Below are 22,207 nucleotides of genomic sequence, written 5' to 3' on the forward strand. Positions count from 1 at the left end.
CTCCCTCTCTTGGCAGTTCTGTTATTGTCTCTTCAGCATTTCCTTTCCCGTTGCGTCAGACCACGTTACAATGGTTGCACCTTTCTGACGTATTGTGCTTGTCGCATTTATTATTACCCTGTGAGCTTCGTGAGTAAGGAGTTTCATCACGTCCTGGTGTGTAGGATAATAAACTGAGCCCCAGTGAAGGGTTTCGGCCCAAAACCAAAGGACACCGGAGCAGAATTAGGCTTCCTCACCACCAACTCAACCGTTAGGGAATCCTGCATGATTCCCTAATGCAGGTCCCTCAGCACCTCTGATTTTTGAATTTTCTCCTCAGTTAGAAAATATACCATGCCTTTATACCTTCTGCCAAAGAGCAGGACCATACACTATATTCCATCTCCCACACTGCTTCTTCACACTACCTTCCCCTCTGCCTATCTTTGTATCATCTGCAAACCTGGCCACAAAGCCATCAATTCCATCATCAAAATCATTGACATATAATGTGACAAGAAGTGGTCCCAACACAGACACCTGCATTACATCACTAGTCACTGACAGCCGTCCAGAAAAGGCCCCCTTTATTCCCACTCTCTGCCTCCTGCCGGTCAGGTAATCTTCTGTCCATTTAGAAACACAGGCCCTTTATTTATCTCCATAGATGATGCCTGACTTGCTGAGCTTCGCAGAATTTTGTGTGTATGCATTACTCTGGATTTCCAGCATCTTCAGTATCTCTTGTGTTGATAATCGGAATACGAATCTGATTTCAGTAACACGAGTTTCCGTAGCCCAGCCAGGTGGATTCACCACTTATAAAATGAAGACAGTTCTTCCTTCGGATTGATTGATGACTAATTCTGACACACTGTCCCTGTTTCTAGGGACCACAGCCGGCGGAAGTAGTCTTCTGCTATCTATCTGCCCTGACAAACCTGTGGCTCTCTAAACACTGAGAAGCTGGGCAGGACTCATGGAAGAGCAGGAAAGGATTTCAGGTTCTCTTTGTGTTTGAGACTTCCCAATAACTGAGCAGTTTTCTCTGGCTCATGTGACTTACCTTCCTTCAGACCTCTCAGCTTCCAAAGAACCTCTCCCTAGTAATGGCAGCCTCACACACTTCTGCCCGACACTCTTGAGCTCCCCGCATTCTGGAGCATTCACTGTCTTCCACAGTGAAGACTGATACAAAATACTTATTTATTTCATCCACCATTTCCTAGTGCCCCATTACTATCTCTCCAGCAGCATCTTCCAATGCTCCAATATCTACACTCGCTTATCTTTTTACATTTTAAATATCTAAAGACACTGTTAATGTTATAGGCTAGTTTACCTTATATTCCACCTTTTCCTTCTTTATGACTGTTATAGTTGTCTTCTGATGGTTTTTAAATGCTTCTCAATCCTCTAACTTCCCACTAATTTTTGCTCTGTTATATGCAGTCTCTTTGGCTTTGATTTCCCTTCTTAGCCGTGGTTGTGTCACCTTGCCTTTAAAATACTTATTCCTCGTTGTGCCTTCTGAATTGCTTCAGGAAATCCGGGCATTGCTGCTCTGCTACTATCTCTGCTAGCGTTCCTTCCCAATCAATTTTGGACAGCTCCTCTCTCCCTTTACTCCACTGTAATACTGATACATCTGACTTTAGCTTCTCCTTCTCAAATTTCAGGGTGAATTTGACCATATTAAGATCACTGTTACCTTAAGGGTTCCTTGACCTTAAGCTCTCTAATCAATTTCAGTTCATTGCACAACACCCAATCCAGAAGAACTGATCCCTTATTGGACTCAACCATAAGCTACTTTAAAATGGCATCTTTTGTATCTCTAAATAAAATTAAAAATAAAATAGATAGGCTATGTCACTTAACCAGATTTTTAGTTGCATCAAATTCCAGCATCTGCAGTCTCTTGTGTCTCTACTGTCCCTGTGTTGTACTGTTTGGTTCTGTGCAATATGGCTGCTATGGTATTGGTCTAAACGTTCTCATTTGTCTTTGATGCAATCTCAAGCACCCTGGATTAAAATCATTTTAGGCTGACATACACAGATACAGAGAGAAACCATTCAGCCCTACCAATCCATGCTAGCTCTTATGGGAGTAATAGTAGCACAGTAGCATAGTGGTTCGCAAGGTGCTTTACTGTACCGGTGACATGGGTTCAGTTCCCACCACTGCTTGTAAGGAGTTTATACTTTCCCCTTGTGACCACTCCTGTGATGCCACCTTGGGTTTCATCTGGGTGCTCTGATTTCCCTGTACAGTCCAAAGGTGTACTGTTTGGTATGTTAATTCATCATTATAAATTGTTCTGTCATTAAGCTAGGCTTAAATTGGGAGTTGCTGGCAGCATGCCTCGAAATGCCAGAAGGGCCTATTTCATGCTATATCTCAATAAATAAATAAATAATCCCCCTCTCTTTATTTTCCTGTAGCCTCTCTCGCTCATGGAGACCGCAAGAGACTACAGACGCAGGATTCTGGAGCGACACGCAAGATGCTGAGGTCCTCCAGCAACGTGTGTGTGTCCTTCTCACACCACCTGTTCAGCAACTCTCCTTTGAGTATTTTGGCCATTAATCTAATGGCAAATGATCATTGATTTATTGATCATTCCAGAATGTCTTTCTGGCGCTTCCCGTCCCCTCCCTTCTCCCTTCCCATTTTCCCAACCACGCTTCCCCCTTTCCTACACTCAGTCCACAATAGAGACCCATATCAGAATCAGGTTTATCATCACTCACACGTGTCATGATATTTGATTTCTTTGTGTGGCAGCAGTATGGTGCAATATATAAAATTACTACCGTACTGTGCACTCTAGCTATAGATATGTGCCTATATCTTTGCACAGTACTGAATGTATATGCTTTTATTTCTTACTTACTACCCTGTTAACTCGTATAGGCAGGGAAAACCTGATCAGTTTGTATTGTGAAAGTGGCTTAAATTATTTCTAATATGACAAGTTCATATTGCTAGTCATGCAGAGCTTTCTGAAGAAAGAAATTATAACCATATAACCATATAACAATTACAGCATGGAAACAGGCCATCTCGGCCCTTCTAGTCCATGCCGAACACTTACACTCACCTAGTCCCACCGACCTGCACTCAGCCCATAGCCCTCCATTCCTTTCCTGTCCATATACCTATCCAATTTTACTTTAAATGACAATACCGAACCTGACTCTACCACTTTTACTGGAAGCTCATTCCACACAGCTACCACTCTCTGAGTAAAGAAACAGTTGATACATTTTTACATAGTAGGGGAATTAAGGGTTATGGGGAAAAGGCAGGTAGATGGAGCTGAGTTTACGGAGTTTACAGATCAGCCATGATCTTATTGAATGGCGGGGCAGGCTCGATGGGCCGGATGGCCTACTCCTGCTCCTATTTCTTATGTTCTTACGTTGTTATGAAAGCCACAGTCACAGGGAGTTCATGCAGACTCCACAGAAGCAACAGAGGCCGTCAGATTCAGACTTTGTTTCCCATGATACAGCAGTGTTACCTACAACGTCATTTCAGTCCAGCTTGTTAAAATTAAAAGCAGGAAAACTGGGGAAAATGAGGACATTGTCACCATTTTAAGCTCATCCCCATGTCTCTAATTTATCCGGCGCACTGTGCAAAAGTGGTGGTTTATCTGCGAACGACCAGCCCCTTTCAAGCACTTTAGAGATCAACACGAATACCTCACTCAGGATCTGTCGGACTTGCAATGCTCGAAATGTTACATTTAACCTGCACGAACTGTACAATCACAGCACACAGCACGGTTTATAGGAAATACTGCAGAAGCTGCTGAGGTACAAGAGATATCAGAGGCAAATAAAAGCAGAAAGTACTGAGAGCCCAGAAATGGGGTGGACAATACGGCCTTCTGCTGGCATTGTGTGATCCTCACTTTTGAAACCGTGTGCTTTTGACTGCCGCACACAAACTTTCTGAGTTGCAGATTACAGGCTTCTGTGAGGTTATCGCTCTGTAAAGCAGGCTCGGTGTCTGTCTGAACATTTTTGCTAACAGGATATTTCTTTTACGAAAAGAAAGCCAGTTATAAAATTAGCACGTGTCTGCTCCTCCAGGCTCCGAATTAGTTGAGCAAAGAGTAAAAGCCTCCTCCTTCCAATGCCCCCTCCCCCGTGCCTCCTGGTTATGTTCAATTTAAAGCTAATTTCTTCAAACTGTTAGCAGTTCAGTCCTTCCGCCAGTTGTATCTGCCATTGATTGAGCTGTCCAGTTAACTGGAAATGGCAGAGAGCGGAGGGAGGCTTGGTGTTAGCGGTGCATCTCCCTGGCCAGCTGGTGAGGGACTAAACCTGAGCCAGGTAATTATTGCCTATCACCAGGGTTGCGTACCCCCTGGGACAAAGCCTTCCAAATGAAACGCTATTGGGAGGGGTCGATCTGGCCTATTACACCGTAGAGAGGATAGATTCAGCTACAGCTGCAGTAATGATGGGAGGGAGGCACAGACATAGCTGTGATGTGACAGCTTGTTCTGGGCAGACACCAACAGGGGTTTAAATAAGAGCAAGAGTCAGTAATCGGGGGACATTATTGCATGTGACACTGGACTTGGGCCTGATTGAGGATGACATACAGTCAAACCTCATTAACATGCTTCCTGTTCCTTTTGCAAATTGGATGGATCAGAATGAGAACAATTAAAACAACAGTGACTGATTTGCATTAATTTCCGGTCCGAGGTGGTGAAGTAAAATTTATCTGTCAGTGTAATTGCCACAGCTAAATCTCCTATGCACCTTAGCTATTGCGCTTTAAGGAACTCTACCATAAAATTTAAATTGTCATCATAAGGGAAGCTAGCAAAATGAAATGAAACAGAAAATGGTGGAAGTTATCAGCAGGGCAGGCAGCATCTGAAAAGAGCAATAGTTTACTTTCCTAATCAATGGTATTTGATCAGTTCTGATTACAATACAATGAGCTGAAAATTAGCTCAGCTCTCAAATTTTTCTATGATTACAATGACAATAGCAATTTTTTAGGTTCACTAAGGTTGTTATAACTGGGTGTGGTAATGGGGATAGGCTCCCACAGCCTACTAAATGTCCCCAAAGATGTGCATCTCAAATAGCCTCTGACAACCAAGTCCAGCTCCTGGCCTTCACATGTGGCTTGGCTACTAAGCCCGGCAGAACCACTTCTACTGATGAGAGAAGTGGCAACGTCAGGTTACAGGTGCCTTAAAATCAGTCACTTCAGGTAGATGAGGCTCATCACCTATGGTTGGCAGCTCATCTAGGGGAAGGAAAACTCTGATCTCTCACCTCCACTGCTTTGTGGCTATACCTACTCATGGGGTAGGGTTCGGGAGCAAGTCCCAGGGAAAAATCCAGAGCTGGAGTCCCTAAGGCAGTCGGTTGCTGTATTCAATGCTGACTGGCCATTCCTGTGATGCCACTAATGCCAAACTGTATTGGTCTTTGCCATTCCTTTAGATTCATCAGCTGTCTGGAGAGGGGTAGACTGCTACAGGGGCAACAGCTTGCTCTCCATATTCTATTGCCGGGCGTGCAAGTCGCATAAACATCTAGGACACAACATTCATGGTTGTCATCAACCAACGGGGAGCCTGATTGCAAGCAATTTTCTTAAAGACGCAAAAATAGGTTGTAATATTAGCTTGTGCCAGTTCAAAAGTAACATTAATTGATTCCCAAGTGTGACACTGTTCTGCCCGAGGAAGAGAAGGCGTTCAAGGTCATATTTCCCGTGGTAGATTCACCTTTCTTCACACCTCTGACCTTGGAAGAAGCACTGAAAGGCTCACTCTGCCAATAGGCAGGACTCCTTTCGCTCACCATGCTCGTGTAGCAATTGGAGTTCAGAGCTGATTCCTGGCGTCCTCTGTAAGGAGTTTGCTCATTCTTCCTGTGTGCATGTGTGTTTCCTCTTGGTGCTCTGATTTCCTCTCACAGTCCAAAGACGTACCGATTAGTAGATTAATTGGTCATTGCAAATTGCCCTGTGATTAGGCTAGGGCTAATCACCCTAGGTGGATTGCTGTGTGGTGCAGCTCATTGGGTCGGAAGAGCCCGTCCTGTGCTGTATTTCTCAATAAATAAATAAACCTTCAGCGAGCTATTGGCAAGGAGTGGATTCATACTACAATGATAGGGAGAGGGGATTGGCAGAGTTCTCACAGGGCTGAGAAGAATCCGGCTGAGACTCTGAGTACAAAGGACAGTTCTGTTTGGGGGATGGGTTTCCTCAATGAATATTTGTATTTTTTGGAGCCCTGAACTGCCACTGCTAAGTGTGAATACAAATTTTGCATCGGCTAAAAATCGATGGTTTCCCATCACAAACACTGAGTTATTTTTAAATTCTGCAAGACAGACTGAAATTATTGGGATTGGAAAGGGAATTGATTCATCATTGTCACATGTTCCATGGTACAATGAAAAGAGTGTCTTGTATATTGTTCAAATCACTACACAGTACACTGAGGTAGGACAAGGTAAAGCAACAACAATGCAGAATAAAGAGCAACCTCTACAGAGAAAGTGCAGGGCAGGTAGACAATAAGGTGCAAGATCATAACCTGGTTGACTGAGGTCAAGAGTCCATCTTATCATGTAAGGAAACATTCTGTAATCACGTAAGAGTGGGATAGAAGATGTCCTTGAGCCTAGTGGTATGTATTTTCAGGCCTTTCTATCTTCAGCCTGATGAAAGAGGGGAGAAAGGAGATTGTCTGGGGTATATGGGATTTTTGATTATGCTGGCTGCTTTTCTGAGGCAGAGGGAAGTATAGTTGGAGTCCATGCCCATCCTTAACTGTTCTTGAGAAGGTGGTGGTGAGGGAGCTTATTTAACTACTGTTATTTGTAAGTAATTAAATTAAAACTGGCTTTGTAAGCCAGTGCCAAAATGTTTAATTCCCAATATTAGTCATACTTACTTACTGCCCATTACCCCACTAGCATTTAGGGCAGCAATGAAGTTCCTCCATCTCTGTCTGTATAGAAGAATTATTAATTGTTGTTTCCGTAACAATTGTTTATTAACCAGTCAGGGTTGAGGACCAGTGGACCACTCTTAGTTTGGCCTCTACCCTTTGACCTGTTTGGCATGAGTGACCCTACCAAGAGCCAAAGCATACAGCCCTCACTCCAACCAGCTTAGCTCTCCAGATCATTGAGGCACATAAACCTCCAAACCCTATGACTAAGTACTGGTCCTCTTGGAAGAGTACTAGCCATGCAGAGATGGAAAAGTAGCTAACAGAGATTAACGGTTCTCTGACAAAAGAGGTGGGAATCCAGGAGATACTGTACAATTGGACACTATAGCAGGAGATGCAGGGGAGGAATAGCTGTTATGTGGTGAAACTAAGGGAATTACACAATAAACAATAGAACTTTAAATAGTTTACAAAGGCAATCTTCTTTCATCACCAGTCCATTCCTTTTTTCACCTTTGCTTTAATCTTCTTAAGCCTTTTCCCAACCATGTAAAGGACAATCTCCACTAATCACTTCAGTTCAGTTCCACCACTCTCTACCATTCCAGAGAAATCCACTGAAGTTTGCCCAACCTCTCTTTATAGTACATGCCTTCAAATTCAGACTGCATCCTGGTAAGCTTCTTCTGCATTCCCTCCAAAGCCGCCATTTTCTTCCTAAAGGGTGACTACCAGGATTAAATACAATACTCCTGATATGGCCGAACAGAGTATTATAAGGCTGCAGCATTTTTATTCAGAGATTCTGAGCATCTGTGTCAAGAAAGCTTTACTGCACTAGATGGAAGCTTGAGGTAGACCTACTGCTGCCTGGGATCACTGATTACCTATCATCTGGATCGTGCTGTTTCTTTCATCCATGCAAGATACCTGCATGTGATCAACTTCTCCAGGGTGTCGACATCCAATGGGACCAGCATGACCGGAAACAGCACATGGTAGGCCTCAGTACAAGTAGCACACTAAGCTGAGAGAAGCCTGGTTGAATTGGCCTAGTGAATTCCACTAGGTTTTCTAGCTAAGCCACAAGTTAAGGAGCTGTACTTGGTTACCTAGTTGTCAGAGTTATTTGAGACACACACCATTGGGAGCATTTAATAGGTAATGGGAGCTTATCCCCATTACCACCTTCCCCTCAGCTAGCTGACTTTCCAGAGGTTTATAAAATTATGAGGAGCATGGATAAGTTCAATGGTGACAGCCATTTTCCTAGGACAGGGGAATCTAAATTTAAAGGTGACCTGAGGGGCAACTTTTCCCCTGTAGAGGGTGGTGGGTATGTGAAATAGGGTTGGCAGTGGAAGTAGTAGAGGTGGGTGTAAATACAACATTTAAAAGATATTTGAACAGGTAGATGGATGGAACAGTTTTAGAGAGGTATTGGTGAAATGCAGTCAAATGGGACTGTTCATACAGTAAAACAGATCAACACCACCACCCACGAAGCCACTCCTTCACACCCCCAACCACCACTACTTTATCATATCCTGTCAGAGTCACCTTATGTACAGACACTCCTGTGTCTAGTGTCACTTTATGGACAAGCATTCTATGTATATAAGCTATATATTTTTTTATCATTGTGTTCTTTACCTTAGTGCGTTTCACACAAGATTACAAGACAAAGGATCAGAAGTAGGCCATTCAGCCCATTGAGTCTTCTCCGCCACACCACTATGAGCTAAACTATTCTCCCATCTAGTTCCAGTTTCCGGCTTTTTCCCCATATTCCTTGATACCCTGACTAATTAGATATCTATCAATCTCCTCCTTAAACACCCTCAATGATCAGGCCTCCACAGCTGTATGTGGCAACGAATTCCATAAATCCACGACCCTCTGGCTAAAAATTTTCTCCTCATCTCTGTTTTAAATGAGTACCCTCTAATTCTAAGACTGTGGCCTCTTGTCCTGGACTCACCCACCAAGGGAAACAGTCTTTCCACCTCTACTCTGTCCAACCCTTTCAACATTCGAAATGTTTCTATGAGATCCCCTCTCATTCTTCTATACTCTAACAAATACAGTCCAAGAGCCAACAAACGCTGCTCATATGTTAGCCCCTGCATTCCGGGAATCATCCTCGTTTCTTTGTGTGCTGCATCGGATCCAGAGTAACAATCATTTCACTCTCCTTCACACTGGTGTACTGGACGTGACATTAAACAATCTTGAGTCTTGAGGTGAGGAAGGAGAGAGGTAAAGGTTTGATGTAGGCTCGACAATGAACCTGAAGGCTTAAGTCTGCCATTTTCTTCCATGGTTTCCAATGAGTACCTTCTCTTGAGCTAATTTGTTAGTCGCAGATAATTAGAAATAATTTAAAGTATGTATGTGCCCTTTAACAACATATTGAATAAAAACATCAAGGCATATCTTGCCGGTTGGAGTTGGCAGTTCCCCTGCGTTCAGCTGGTCAAACTTGCACAAGTCTCAGAATTTTGCGTATGTGCTGTTGAACGCGGAAGTCCGAGGCTAACTGAGTGACAGATGGCGCTGCATCTGTTCCTCACCTCCATCACTGCATTCACCTGGCGCAGGATCGGAGAGCCCATTGATCTCTTTGGGAGTTCGAGACCCGTAGATTACGAGGCAAAGAGGCAAGGAAGTTGTTTTAATAATTCCACTTCAATGCTTTTAATCGGTTCTGTGCTTTATATATTGCTCAAAGTTCAAAGTTCAGAGTTCAAAGTGAATCTATTATTAAGTTACATATATGTCACTCTATACAGCTTTGGGATTTGTTTTCTTGCAGGAATATTCAGTAAATCCAAGAACCATAATGGAATCAATGAAAGATTGCATCCAACCAGTGTGCAAAAGACACAAATTGTGCAAATACGACAGGAAAAAAGAAATAATAGAAATAAATAAGTAATAAATATTGAGAACATGTGACTGAGCCCTTGAAAGTGAGTCCATAGGTTGTGAGAACAGTTCGGTGTTGAGGTGAGTGAAGTTATCCCCTCTGGTTCAAGAGCCTGATGGTTGAGTGGTAATAACTTTCCTGAACCTAGAGTTGTTAATTTTCCATGAACTTTTCTTCATATTTATTTTAACATCAGTCATTTTTAAATGTCTCCAATTGTCAGAGGTGTGCAAGATTTTTAAAACTAGTAAACGCATTGATGGAAGACAAAAGTTTGCTAATTGTACCCCACCACACACCTGACTATCCCCGGTCTCCCCTCACCAACAGATCACTTTTCTCTTTGGGGCTTGAGGCCATGAGTACATTCAGACTACACCTCCTGATCTAAGGGTGTGAAAACCCAGTGGGGTCTGCTCCCATCCAAGTATGTTGTGGGTAAGCAGGGACTGTGGGTGGCAAACTCCAGCAGAGGTCAGCTGTAGCAAGATATAGTCCATTAACTCATTAAACACATATCAAAGGACAAAAATAGAATTTGAACTATTGCCACTTCTTAAAATCATAGTCAGAGATCACTACAGTACAGAAACAGGCTTTCCAGTCCATACCCAACTATTAATCCACCTAGTCCCATCAATGTGCACCTGCACCATACCCCTCTCATCCATGTACCTATCCAAATTTCTCTTAAATGTTGACATCAAACTGTCATCCATCACTTGCATTGGCAACTCGTTCCACACTTTTACCACCCACTAAGTGAAGAAGTTCTCCCTCAGGTTCCCCTTAAACATTTCACCTTTCACTGTTAAGCCATGACCTCTAGCTCTAGACTCACTCAACCTCAGCAGAAGGAGCCTGCTTCCATTTACCCTGGCTATGCCCTTCATTTGGCTGGCAGGGTGGAGATAGGTCTCTACCAAAGGCGGTGTAAGGCACCCCTTCCCTCCGCTAGCCTGCAGGTCACCCTTGGGCAAGGTGTAGCACCTGCTTAACCCACCCACCTTCCCCACTCTTATCAGGGTCACGTGAAGCCATGGGAGCCGGAGGTGAACGGCTGTATGAGCAGCTGCTGCATATCACAAGTCCTGGTTATGCGACCACTGATACCAGGCAGACAATCTCTGAAGAGTATTGATAATGGCTGGGGTCACCCGTCTTGTAAAGACACTGCCCAGAAGGGGGCAATGCAAACCACTTCTGTAAAAAATTTGCCAAGAACAGTCTTGGTCATGGAAGACTATGATTGCCTTATAAACCCAGGTGCCATACAATGATGCTGATGATGTTGACTATCCACCTTATCGAAGCTGCTTACTATCTTTTATAACTCTGTATGATCAGCCCTGAACTTCTAATCCTGCAGGGTAAGCCAAGGGAGCAGTGTGGTACCGTACCAGGGTACCAAGGTGGCATAGCAGTTAGCACAACACCATTACAGCTCAGGGCATCGGAGATGAGAGTTCAATTCCTGCATAGTCTGGTAGCAGTTTGCAAGTTCTCCCTGTTACCGTGTGGTTTTCCACCGGGTGCTCCAGTTTTTGATCACCGTCGAAATATGTACTAGGTATAAGGTCATTGTACATTGTCCTGTCATTAGGCTAGGGTCAAATAGATGTGATGCTAGGCAGCACAGGCTCACTGAGCCGGAAGGCCTGATCCACCCTGTAACGAGAAATAAATAACCAGTCCCAGCCTATTCACTCTCTCCTCAGAACTGAAAGCCTCAAGACCCAGCAACATCCTTTCAATTTTTTTCTGCACCCGCTCTAGCCTAATCATCTTCTTCCTACAACCTGTGCAACCAGATCTGCACACAATATTCCAGGTCCCACCGCATCAAGAAACATTGTTCAGGCATTGGGGCTAAAGACAACAAAAATAGCTGAAGTAGGCCAGGGGTCCATGGACCCATCAGTTAATGGTAGAGGTTCATAGCATATACAAGGTTGGGAACCCCTGCTCTAGGCAAATACCCGTTTCAATTACCCTGCTTGAAACAATTTTTCCAAGTGGGTTAGCATGCTCAACCTGAAACAATCCTACTTTGGCATGAGTTACAAATTGCATTTCGAAATGCTTGAAGGAGTATATGAAAAACACCACACTGTGAAATCTGTGGCTTTTGCTGTGCCTTGTTGTCAGGGTGGATTTTCAATCTGTATTTGGCTAGGCAATAAATGATTAACACATACAAAATACTGGAGGAACTCAGCAAGTCAGGCAGCAGCTATGGAAATGAATAAACAGTTAACATTTTGGGCCAAGCCCTTCATCAGGACTGGGAAGGAAGGGGTAAGAGGTTAGAATAAGAAGGTGGGGGTGTGTACAAACAAATAGATGGAAACACCTGTGTGTTTGAAGATGACCGTGGGGTGATGAGACCAGTAGTCTTTAGTACTAACATAGGCACTAATGTCAGACACTAAAAGGTGGACATGGACTGGGTCCAGTCTAAATCAATACCCCCTGGAGAACTGGGAATGGGTTTGGAAAGGCTTATTTAAGATTTAGATTATTTATTATTGTTTGTGAAAGCACAAGTGCAAAGGAGAACAGAATAATTGTTACTCTTATCCAACGCAGCACAATAAAAGAACAAGAAGCATAAAGGACACAATAAGCGAAAAAGACATTAAATATAAATACATACGATAACTTACATACATAGATTGATTGAATGTCCACAAAGTGACGCCAGGCACAGGAGTGTCTGTACGCAAGGTGACTGACAGGAAATGATGAAGTGGTGTGATGGGGATGTAGAGGGGTGGGTTAGTGGGTGGATGTGTTGATCTGCTATACTGCTTGGAGAAAGTAACTGTTTTTGAGTCTGGTGGTCCTGGCATTGATGCTGTGTTGCCTCCTCCCTGATGGGAGTGGGGTAAACAGTCCACGAGCAGGGCTGCTGCGATCCTTTATGACTTTGCTGGTCTTTTTCCTGACAGCTTTTTGTATGTATTTCATGTCTTTGACGATGGGTAGACTGGTGCTCGTGATGTGTTGGGTGGTTGTAACTACCTGTTGTAGAGCCCTCCTGTCCGTTGCAGAGCGGTTACCACACCACACAGTGATGCAGGATTCTAGGATGCTCTCAGCGGTGCGTCTGTAGAAGATCAAGAGAATCGATGTGAAAAGACCAGCTCCTCACAAAACAGAAGCATAGTGAGCTTTCTTGACTGCAGCGGATGTGTTCTGGGATGTGCACTCCCAGGAGTTTGAAACTGCTCACAGTTTTCACTGCTGTGGTGCCAATATGAAGATGTTGTGTCATAGTATAAAATGACTTAGTTTTCATAAAACCATAGGACATGCAGAATAAGGCTTTTCACCTTGTTAAGTCTGTTCTCTATTCCATCATGGCTGATTTATTATCCCTCTCAATCCCATTCTTCTGCCCTTCCCAGTAGTCTGAGTCACTCTTACTAATCAAGAACCTATCAACCTCCACTCTAAATATGCCCAATATCTTAGCATCCACGGCCATGAGTGACAATGAATTCCATAGATTCACTACCCTCTGGCTAAAGAAACTCCTCTTCTCCTCTGTTCTAAGTGGATGTCCCTCTATTCTGAGACTCTTTTCATCATAATGATGAGGAAAGAAAATTCAGCCGTTTTAAGGGCAAATTTCCCTGGATAAATTTAACTGGCATACTAATGCCAACTTATTGAAATACTTATTAAAGTTTCACAATCGAGGCTTCATGATAGCTGAAGCTGTAGTGTTAAATGACAGAGATTATCTGAGACAGATTAATAAATGAGTTTTGAATTAAGCATTAAACTGAAGGAAATGAACAGATGACTAAAACTTCAACTAGCCTAGTCCTTGATGGCTCTGGAGAGGAAGCATACAGTTCACCTGAGGCTTTATACAGGGAACCTAGAATCTAATAGACACATGTAATAACATTATCATTTAATAAATTGCCTTTTGGTTCTACCAAAATCAAACTTAATGGAGCAATTTTAACTTACAGTTGGAAAACTGTCTGGATCATGTCAGGAGTGAGGGTTGGAAATGCAATTCAATTTTGATCTTTGTTAACTTGAGTGTGCAGCAGAATTGCACAGTGTGTGAAATTGATTTTCAGTGTAGAGTTGGTGAGTTAGGTTAAAATTATATTTAAGGCCTTTAATCAGGAGGGCCCCATGAAACAAAGGAGCACATGATAATTTTTTTAAACTGAGAATGAAACTGAGAAGCCCAAACTGCTTACTTCAACCTCCACAATGCTAGCTTATATCACTTTCATTGGCGTGACATGAACCCAAAATGAACTGCCGCCAATAACTTAAGTTCCACCTTCCATACACCTCAGTATGTGTAATGCTTACTCATCAAGTGGAGGCTACCTGTCTCCAATAGAATGTAACTTAGAATACCTCAAAACCATAAGATATAAGAGCAGAATTAGGTCATTTGGCCCATCGACTCTGCTCTGCCATTTAATCATGGCTGATCCATTTTCTCTCTTGGCCCAATCTCCTGACCTTCTCCCGTATCCCCTCATGTCCTGACTAATCAAGGAACTATTAACCTCTGCCTTAAATATACATAAGGACGTGGCCTCCACAGCTGCCTGTGGCAACAAATTTCACAGATTCAACACTCTCTGGCTAAAGAAATTCCTCCCAAGCTCTGTTCTAATTTCTATTCTGAGGCTCTGTCCTCTGGCCTTAGACTCCTCTACCATAAAAAACATCCTCTCTACACCCACTGTATAGAGACCTTTCACCATCCCATAGATTTCAATTAGGTCACCCCTCATTCTTCTGCAAACCAAAGCAATTTCCTTATACAATCATTGCTCTACTCTGCAATCATATTCCACCTTTATGTCACATCTAGATTTACAAGGATGTTGCCTGAATTGGGGAGCATGCCTTATGAGAATAGGTTGAGTGAACTCGGCCTTTTCTCCCTGGAATGACGGAGGATGAGAGGTGACTTGATAGAGGTGTATAAGATGATGAGAGGCATTGACCGTATGGAGAGTCAGAGGTTTTCTCCCAGGGCTGAAATGGCTAGCACGAGAGGACACAGTTTTAAGGTGCTTGGAAGCAGGTACAGAGAAGATGTCAGGGGTAAGTTTTTTATGCAGAGAGTGTGTGGAATAGGCTTCCGCTAAAGGTGATGGAGGCAGATACAATAGGGTCTTTTAAGAGACTCCTGGATAGGTACGTGGAGCTTAGAAAAATAGAGGGCTATGGGTAACCTTAGGTAATTTCTAAGTAAGTACATGTTTGGCACTGCTTTGTGGGCCCTAGGGCCTGTATTGTGCTGTAGGTTTTCTATATTTCTATGTTTCTAATAATCGATAATAACAAGCCTTATTACTCTCGTGCAGGGGTTCCCAACCTTTTTCTATGCATTGGCCCAACATCATTAACCAAGGGATCTATGGACCCTGCATTGGGAACCCCTACTCTAGTATATGGATTTCGTCCTCTCCATCAATGATGCAGCAAGTGTCTGTATGCTTTGAAAAAATTCTCAATCCTAGCGGCCGTAGCTAGTTCTAACTGAGTGAGAACTAAAGCAAGAATAATTTATAGGAAGGATGTGACTGAACTGCAGGGAGTGCAGAGGAGATTCACCATGTTGAAGTTGTACTGGAGCACTTTAGTTACGGCAAGAGATGAATAAACATGGCTTTTTTTCACTGGAGTGAAGGAGGCTGAGATGTGATCTGTCAGAATTAAGAGAGACGTAAGTAAGGTAGAAAGTCAAAATTCATTTCCCATTGTTGGATTTGCAAAAAAAAACACAAGAGGGCATAAGCTTAAGGTGAGAGGAAGATGTTTTAGAGGGGATCCTGGGGTAATCTTTTTATAACACAGAATGTAGTTGATATCTAGAGTGTGCGGTCAGACAGATTGGTGGAATCAGAAACGATTAATATATTTAAGAGGTACTTAGGTGTACATTTAACTATGCAATGGATAAACGGATATGAGCAAATGGGCAAAAACATTGGCAAGGATGCCATGAGTCGAAGACTTTGTTTCTGTGCTGGATAACATTACATGGATTACTTATTGAGATACAGCATGGAAAAGGCCTTTTTGGCCTTCCAGCCACGTCGCTCAGCAGCCCCCAATTTAACACTTGCCTAATTACGGGACAATTTACAACGACCAATTAATCTACCAACTGGTACGTCTTTGGACTGTGGGAGGAAACCAGAGCACCAGGAGGAAACGCACGTAGTCACGTGGAGAACGTACAGACACCTTACAGACTGTGGCGGGAATTGAACCCATGTCGCCGGTACGGTGAAGTGTTGTGCTGACCACTATGTTACCGTGCCGCAACTCTGCAACTCAATAACACTGCAAAAGGCCAGAGAGTTATTTCTAGGCCTTGTAGAAACACATAACCTTTCAAACTCTGAAGCAGTCTGTCACCATTCACCAGTTTGGATTCAACTTGACATCTTCCTTCGAATCCCTTCTTCATAAAACCTGATCACTGTAGCTCTGATGAACACTTTGTTCCTCGTTACTACAGACAACGGCCCTAACTGCAGCTTTCGGTGTCCAGCCAGGTTTATAAGATCTGGTTCATCCTATTTTCAGCCATATGCTTTATCCACCAGCCTCAGGATCACAAAGTGGAACCATAATGAACCTACATTATGGTTGTACATTTCCCACCCAGCTCTCTCTTTCCCTTTGATAGCTAACATTTGTCATTTAGGTGTCCTTTCTAAACAGTTCATCTACTTTAACCAAAGCATCCATTTATTTAAACAAGTTCTTCCAAAAAGCTACTCACTTTCAGAGGAAATATGCTGAAATTATCACCTATTTAGTTAAATTGATATTAGAAACAGATGATTGAGGAATCTCTGTGCTGCCATAGGATATTATTGAAGTATACCTGCAATTAGCAGGTGACACTTTTTCCATTCCTCCTTGTAGAGGGTTGGTATTACTTAATGGCTCCAAGGGTAGTCATAGCCAAAGGGTGGTAGTGGGGACGAGCTCCCACTGCTAAACAAATGCTCTTCATGGCGTGCGTCTCAAACAGCCTCTGACAACCAAGTCCAACTCCTGGCCTTCACGTGTGGCATAGTTCTTATGCCCGGCGGAGCTGTTCTCACTGACAGGAGAAGGGGCAAAGGCGGACCACTGGTGTCTTAAAACCAGTTGCTCCGGGCAGATGGGGCTCATTAACCACGGACGGTAGCTTATCTAGGAGAGGGAAAACTCCAATTTCAAGCCTCCATTACCTTGCGGCTATACTCGCTCATGGGAAAGTATTTGGGAGTAAACCCTGGGAAAAATCCGGAGTCGGAGTCCCAAAGGCGGCTGACTGCTGTACCCAGCACTGGCACGGCAACTCCTGCGATGCTGCTGGCACCAAACTGTATCGACTTTTGTCGTTCCTTTGGACCTGTCGTCAGTGTGGAGAGGGGGTCCCACTGCATGGGCGACAGACGGATCTCCATATCAACTCTGCCCTGGCTTGTGCCCTGGAGAGGCCGCTCCCCAGTGACTACCAGAGGCGCAGTACCCATGGTCAACCAGGACCGACGGAGGCCACACACACATTACTTAATCCATTTCTTGGACAGTGATTCTTTTTCCCTGCAGTTAGTTTTTCTGTTGTTGTTTTAGCTAGGCTTCTCAAGTATTTTGGGTTAGAAGAACAATTTTATTAACATGTCAATTGTAAGAGATATTCATTTTCTGTAATGTGCTAATGTAAAAAGCTAACAGGTGTTTCTGGGATTCTTTGTAAGACGCAGTAACAATTGACTCATTTGGTATTGACTGTCAGGCCTGACAGACTCAGCTTTCCCCGTTCTATGACAATGCCAGACATTTCAATCTAACAACAGTGTAAATTTTATTCAATTTGAATTAGTATTATTCAAAGACATTTCTATTTTGGTTAAAACATCAAGGCCAGATTTCTTTCTGTCTTTGGAAAATACTGACTCAAACCAGAATCATAAAACTGTGGTGATAAAGAGGGAAAATATTTGGCCCATTGTAACTGTCCCACCTCATTTGAGTAATACATCAAATCCTCTCATGCTTTCCTTTTGATCATGTAATCGTTTCAGACTATCTAGTTCCTTTTAGAAAGCCTTGATTAACTCTGCTTCCACAATTCTTACTGGCGGCAAGTCCCAGAGGATAACAGCTCTTTGCAAAGGATAAACCTCTCCTCAAACCTCCAACGTAGCTTATGGCCATCATTTTAAAAGTATAACCTTCACTTTGCTTCAAAGAAAACATACCCAGCTTCTACGGCCTAACCTTACAGCTGAAATCCATCATCCCTGAAATCAAAAAGATATCTTCGGTTTTAATAACCTCTCTGAATGTGTCCTACTAATTTCAAATATTTATGCACATAGACACACAGGTCCTTCGGTTCCTGCACATCCTTACAACTGTGCCATTTAGTCTACATAGCTTCCTCCCTTTCTTCCTCTCAAAATATATTACTGCACAGTTTTCTGAGTTAAATTTCAGAGGTTACTTGACAGTTTTTTTTGTCAACCTATTTTACGTCTTCCTGAGATCTATATGGTTCTCCAACCCACTGTTCACCAAATCACTAAAAAAATTATTGTCATCTGCAAATGAACATAGTCCCTGTGCAACGGGATCCCACTGTTTACCAAATCACTAAAAGTTATTGTCATCTATAAATTAACATAGTTCCTCTGCAATGGGATTCCCACTGTTTACCAAATCACTAACATTTATTGTCATTTGAAAATTAACTTAGTCCCTCTGCAACTGGATCCTTGACTTCCTTACCAGAGACCACAGTCTGTGTAGATTGAAAATAACATCCCTTCCTTGCTGACAATCAACACTGGTGCACCTCAAGGATGTATCCTTTGCCCACAGCTCCAATCTCTCTTCACCCATCACCCATCAGCTCAAACACCATCTACAAGTTTGCTGATGGCACTAACATTGTTGGCAGAATTTCAGATGGTGATGAGGAGGCGCACAGGAGTGAGATAGATCAGCTGATTAAGTGGTGTTGTGGCAACAACCTTGCACTCAGCATCAGTTAGACGAAGGAATTGACTGTGGACTTCAAGAAGGGGGAATCAAGGGAACACACACTAATCCTCATCCAGGGATCAGCAGAGGAAAGAGTGAGCAGTTTCAAGTTCCTGAGTCAACGTTTCTAAATATCTATCCTGGACCAAACATATTGATGCATTACAAAGAAGGCACGACAGTGGCTGTGTTTCATTAGGAGTTTGAGAAGAATTGGAATGGCACCAAAGACATTCACAAATTTCTAGACAGGTACCATGGAGAGTATTCTTACTGGTAGCATCACCGTCTGGTATGGAAGATCAGAAAAAGCTGCAGGAAGTTGTAAGCGGCAAAAGGAAGGCATTCATCATTAAGGACCCCATTCCCCCATGGCCTGACATCCTCTCATTGATACCATCAAGGAGGAGGTCCAGGAGCCTGAAGACACACACCAATGTTTCAGGAACAGCTTCTTCTCCTTTGCCATCAGATTTCTGAATGACCAGTGAACCCACAAACATTTCCTCAGTACTTTTTCTTCTCTTTTTGCACTACCAATTTAATTGTGTCTTTTCATATCTATTTGTTACTGTAATTTAAAGTTTTTATTATTGTGTACTGCAACGTACTGCTGCTGACAAACAGAAATTTAAAGACATTTGCCTGTGCTATTAAACCTGATTCTGATTCTGATTCTAGCATATAGAACAGTACAGCATTTGAACAGACTTATATAGTCCTGAAGAAGGATCTTGGCCCGAAACATTGACTGTTCATTCATTTCCATAGATGCTACCTGACCTGCTGAGTTCGTCCAGCACTTTGCATGCGTTGCTTTGGATTTCCAGCATCTACAGTTTCTCATATGTAGCTTTGTGTTGGCCGTTGAAAAGTGAAGACGCGAGTGTCTGCAGATGCTGAAATCTGGAGCAAGAAACAAGATGCTGGAGGAACTCAACACGTCAAGTAATAGGGAAATGGAGAGTTGACATCAGAGGCTGAGACTAGGAAATGTAGTGTGCTGGACATCAATGTGACAACGATCTCAATCCCAAATCCTGAATGATAGGCCCCTGGCTTTTATTGTGCTTAATAATAAAGATTGTAGATTGCTCCCTGAAGCTCCAAATTCTGCATTTTGTTATAACAGAATTTCTTAATACTTACTGCCTGTTACGTCGCTTGCGTTTAGGCAGCAATGAAGGTACTCCATCTCTGGTGGTGTTCAGGGCTTCCTTCGTCATGTCAGTAGCTTCCGCTTGGTTTTCCTTTCTGTTAGTCATACAAGTCCCAGGTGAATACTCAGAATACCATCGTGCTCAGATACAGAGGACTCTTCATTGCTGTTTCCCTGATGGTTTTGTTTTACATGTCTGGGTTGTTAGCCCTGAGCTGAACCCCTGAACCCGGAGGATCAGTGGACCATTTTTAGTCTGTGCCTTACCCTTTGACCAGTTTGGCATAGTTGAACCTACCAAAAGCCAAAGCAAAAAGCGCTGACTCCAGCCAACATAGCTCTCTGGATCACTGAGGCACACAAGTCTCCAAACCATGACAAGGGGTTGTGATCCTCTTGGAGGATGTGACAGAATACACCACAGAAAGTGATGGACACAGCCCAACCCACCATGTGACCACTGATGCCAAGCAAACAATCTCTGAAGAGTATTGATAATGGCTTGGGTCACCTGTCTCCAGGGTGACCCCTATTTCCATCCAAGGGGTCAGTGTGGACATAGTGGAGGATTACAAATACCTGGGGATACGAATGGACAGTAAACTGGACTGGTCAAAGAACACTGAGGCTGCCTACAAGAAGGGTCAGAGCCGTCTCTATTTCCTGAGGAGACTGAGGTCCTTTAACATCTGCTGGACAATGCTGAGGATGTTCTACGAGGCTGTGGTGGCCACTGCTATCATGTTTGCTGTTGTGTGCTGGGGCAGCAGGCTGAGGGTAGCAGACACCAACAGAATCAACAAACTCATTCGTAAGGCCAGTGATGTTGTGGGGGTGGAACTGGACTCTCTGACGGTGGTGGCTGAAAAGAGGATGCTGTCCAAGTTGCATGCCATCCTGAACAATGACTCCATTCCACTGCATAATGTATGGGTTAGGCACAGGAGTACGTTCAGCCAGAGACACATTCCACTGAGATGTAACACTGAGCATCATAGGAAGTCATTCCTACCTGTGGCCATCAAACTTTACAACTCCTCCCTCAGAGTGTCAGACACCTTGAGCCAATAGGCTGGTCCTGGACTTATTTCCACTTGGCATTATTAACTTATTATTATTTAATTATTGATGGTTTTATATTACTATATTTCTTCACAATTCTTCGTTGGTGCGGCTGTAACAAAACCCAGTTTCCCCAGGATCAATAAAGTATGTCTGTCTGTCTGTCTTGTAAAGACACTGCCCAGAAGAAGGCAATGACAACTATCTTCTGTAGAAAAATTTGATGTGACTATGATTGCCTGCATCATACAACATGGCACATAATGATGATGATGATGACTGCCACAAGAAATCAACATCTATTATCAAGGAGGTACAGATACCTTAGGTCCCACACCACCAAACTTAGGACCAGTTATTGCCCTAGAGCCTCCTAAACTGACGTGGATAACTTCACTCACCTCAGCACTGAACTGATTCGACAACCTACTGAATCACTTTCAAGGACTCCTTACAAATCTGCATTTTTTTATTGGTACTGTTCATCTTCTTTTCATTACTGTTTGTCAGGCTTTGTCTCTTTATGCATAGTTTTTTTTTATTGTAATTCTTATCTTTTCCTGCAAATTCCCACAAGAAATTGAATCTCTAGGTAGTATATAGTAACATATATGTACTTTGATAATAGAATTACTTTGAACTTTGAAGTTTGAAGTAATGGGGTCAGATTCGACAGCAGTGTTCAAGAGGAGATGGCTAAGCTTCCGAAAAATAAAATTACTGGGATACAGAGGAGAGGGGAAGGAAACAGGACTAGCTGAATTAGACTGACTCAGAGCTGATACAGATGTGACAGGCCAAATGGCCTCCTTTGTGCTGTACCATTCCCTGATTAACAAAATGTGAACTTTGGAAACCTGTATGCAGAAAGTGTAGGAATTGAATCAACATATGAGAAAATGTAATGGGGCGAAGAATTGAGGTGAAAACTTTCACACAAACTCACATTAATTCCTTCAAAGAACTTGTCTAAAGCTTATGACTTCCATCGGATTTGGTTATTATTATTGTCATGTGTGCCAAGATACAGTGAAAAGTAACTATCTGCGTGCCATCCTGTCATATAAAGCCAGAC

At 43.0% G+C, this 22,207-nt stretch overlaps 1 protein-coding gene across 1 annotated transcript in view; it reads right to left on the reverse strand.

The window, feature by feature from the left end:
* Positions 1 to 22,207, reverse strand: part of LOC140722948 (protein phosphatase 1 regulatory subunit 37) — a 296,211-nt gene that overhangs the window by 67,861 nt on the left and 206,143 nt on the right. The gene's annotated exons all lie outside the window — the stretch shown is intronic.

The sequence above is a fragment of the Hemitrygon akajei genome, chromosome 3, assembly GCF_048418815.1.
Source record: "Hemitrygon akajei chromosome 3, sHemAka1.3, whole genome shotgun sequence".
Taxonomy (NCBI): Eukaryota; Metazoa; Chordata; class Chondrichthyes; order Myliobatiformes; family Dasyatidae; genus Hemitrygon; species Hemitrygon akajei.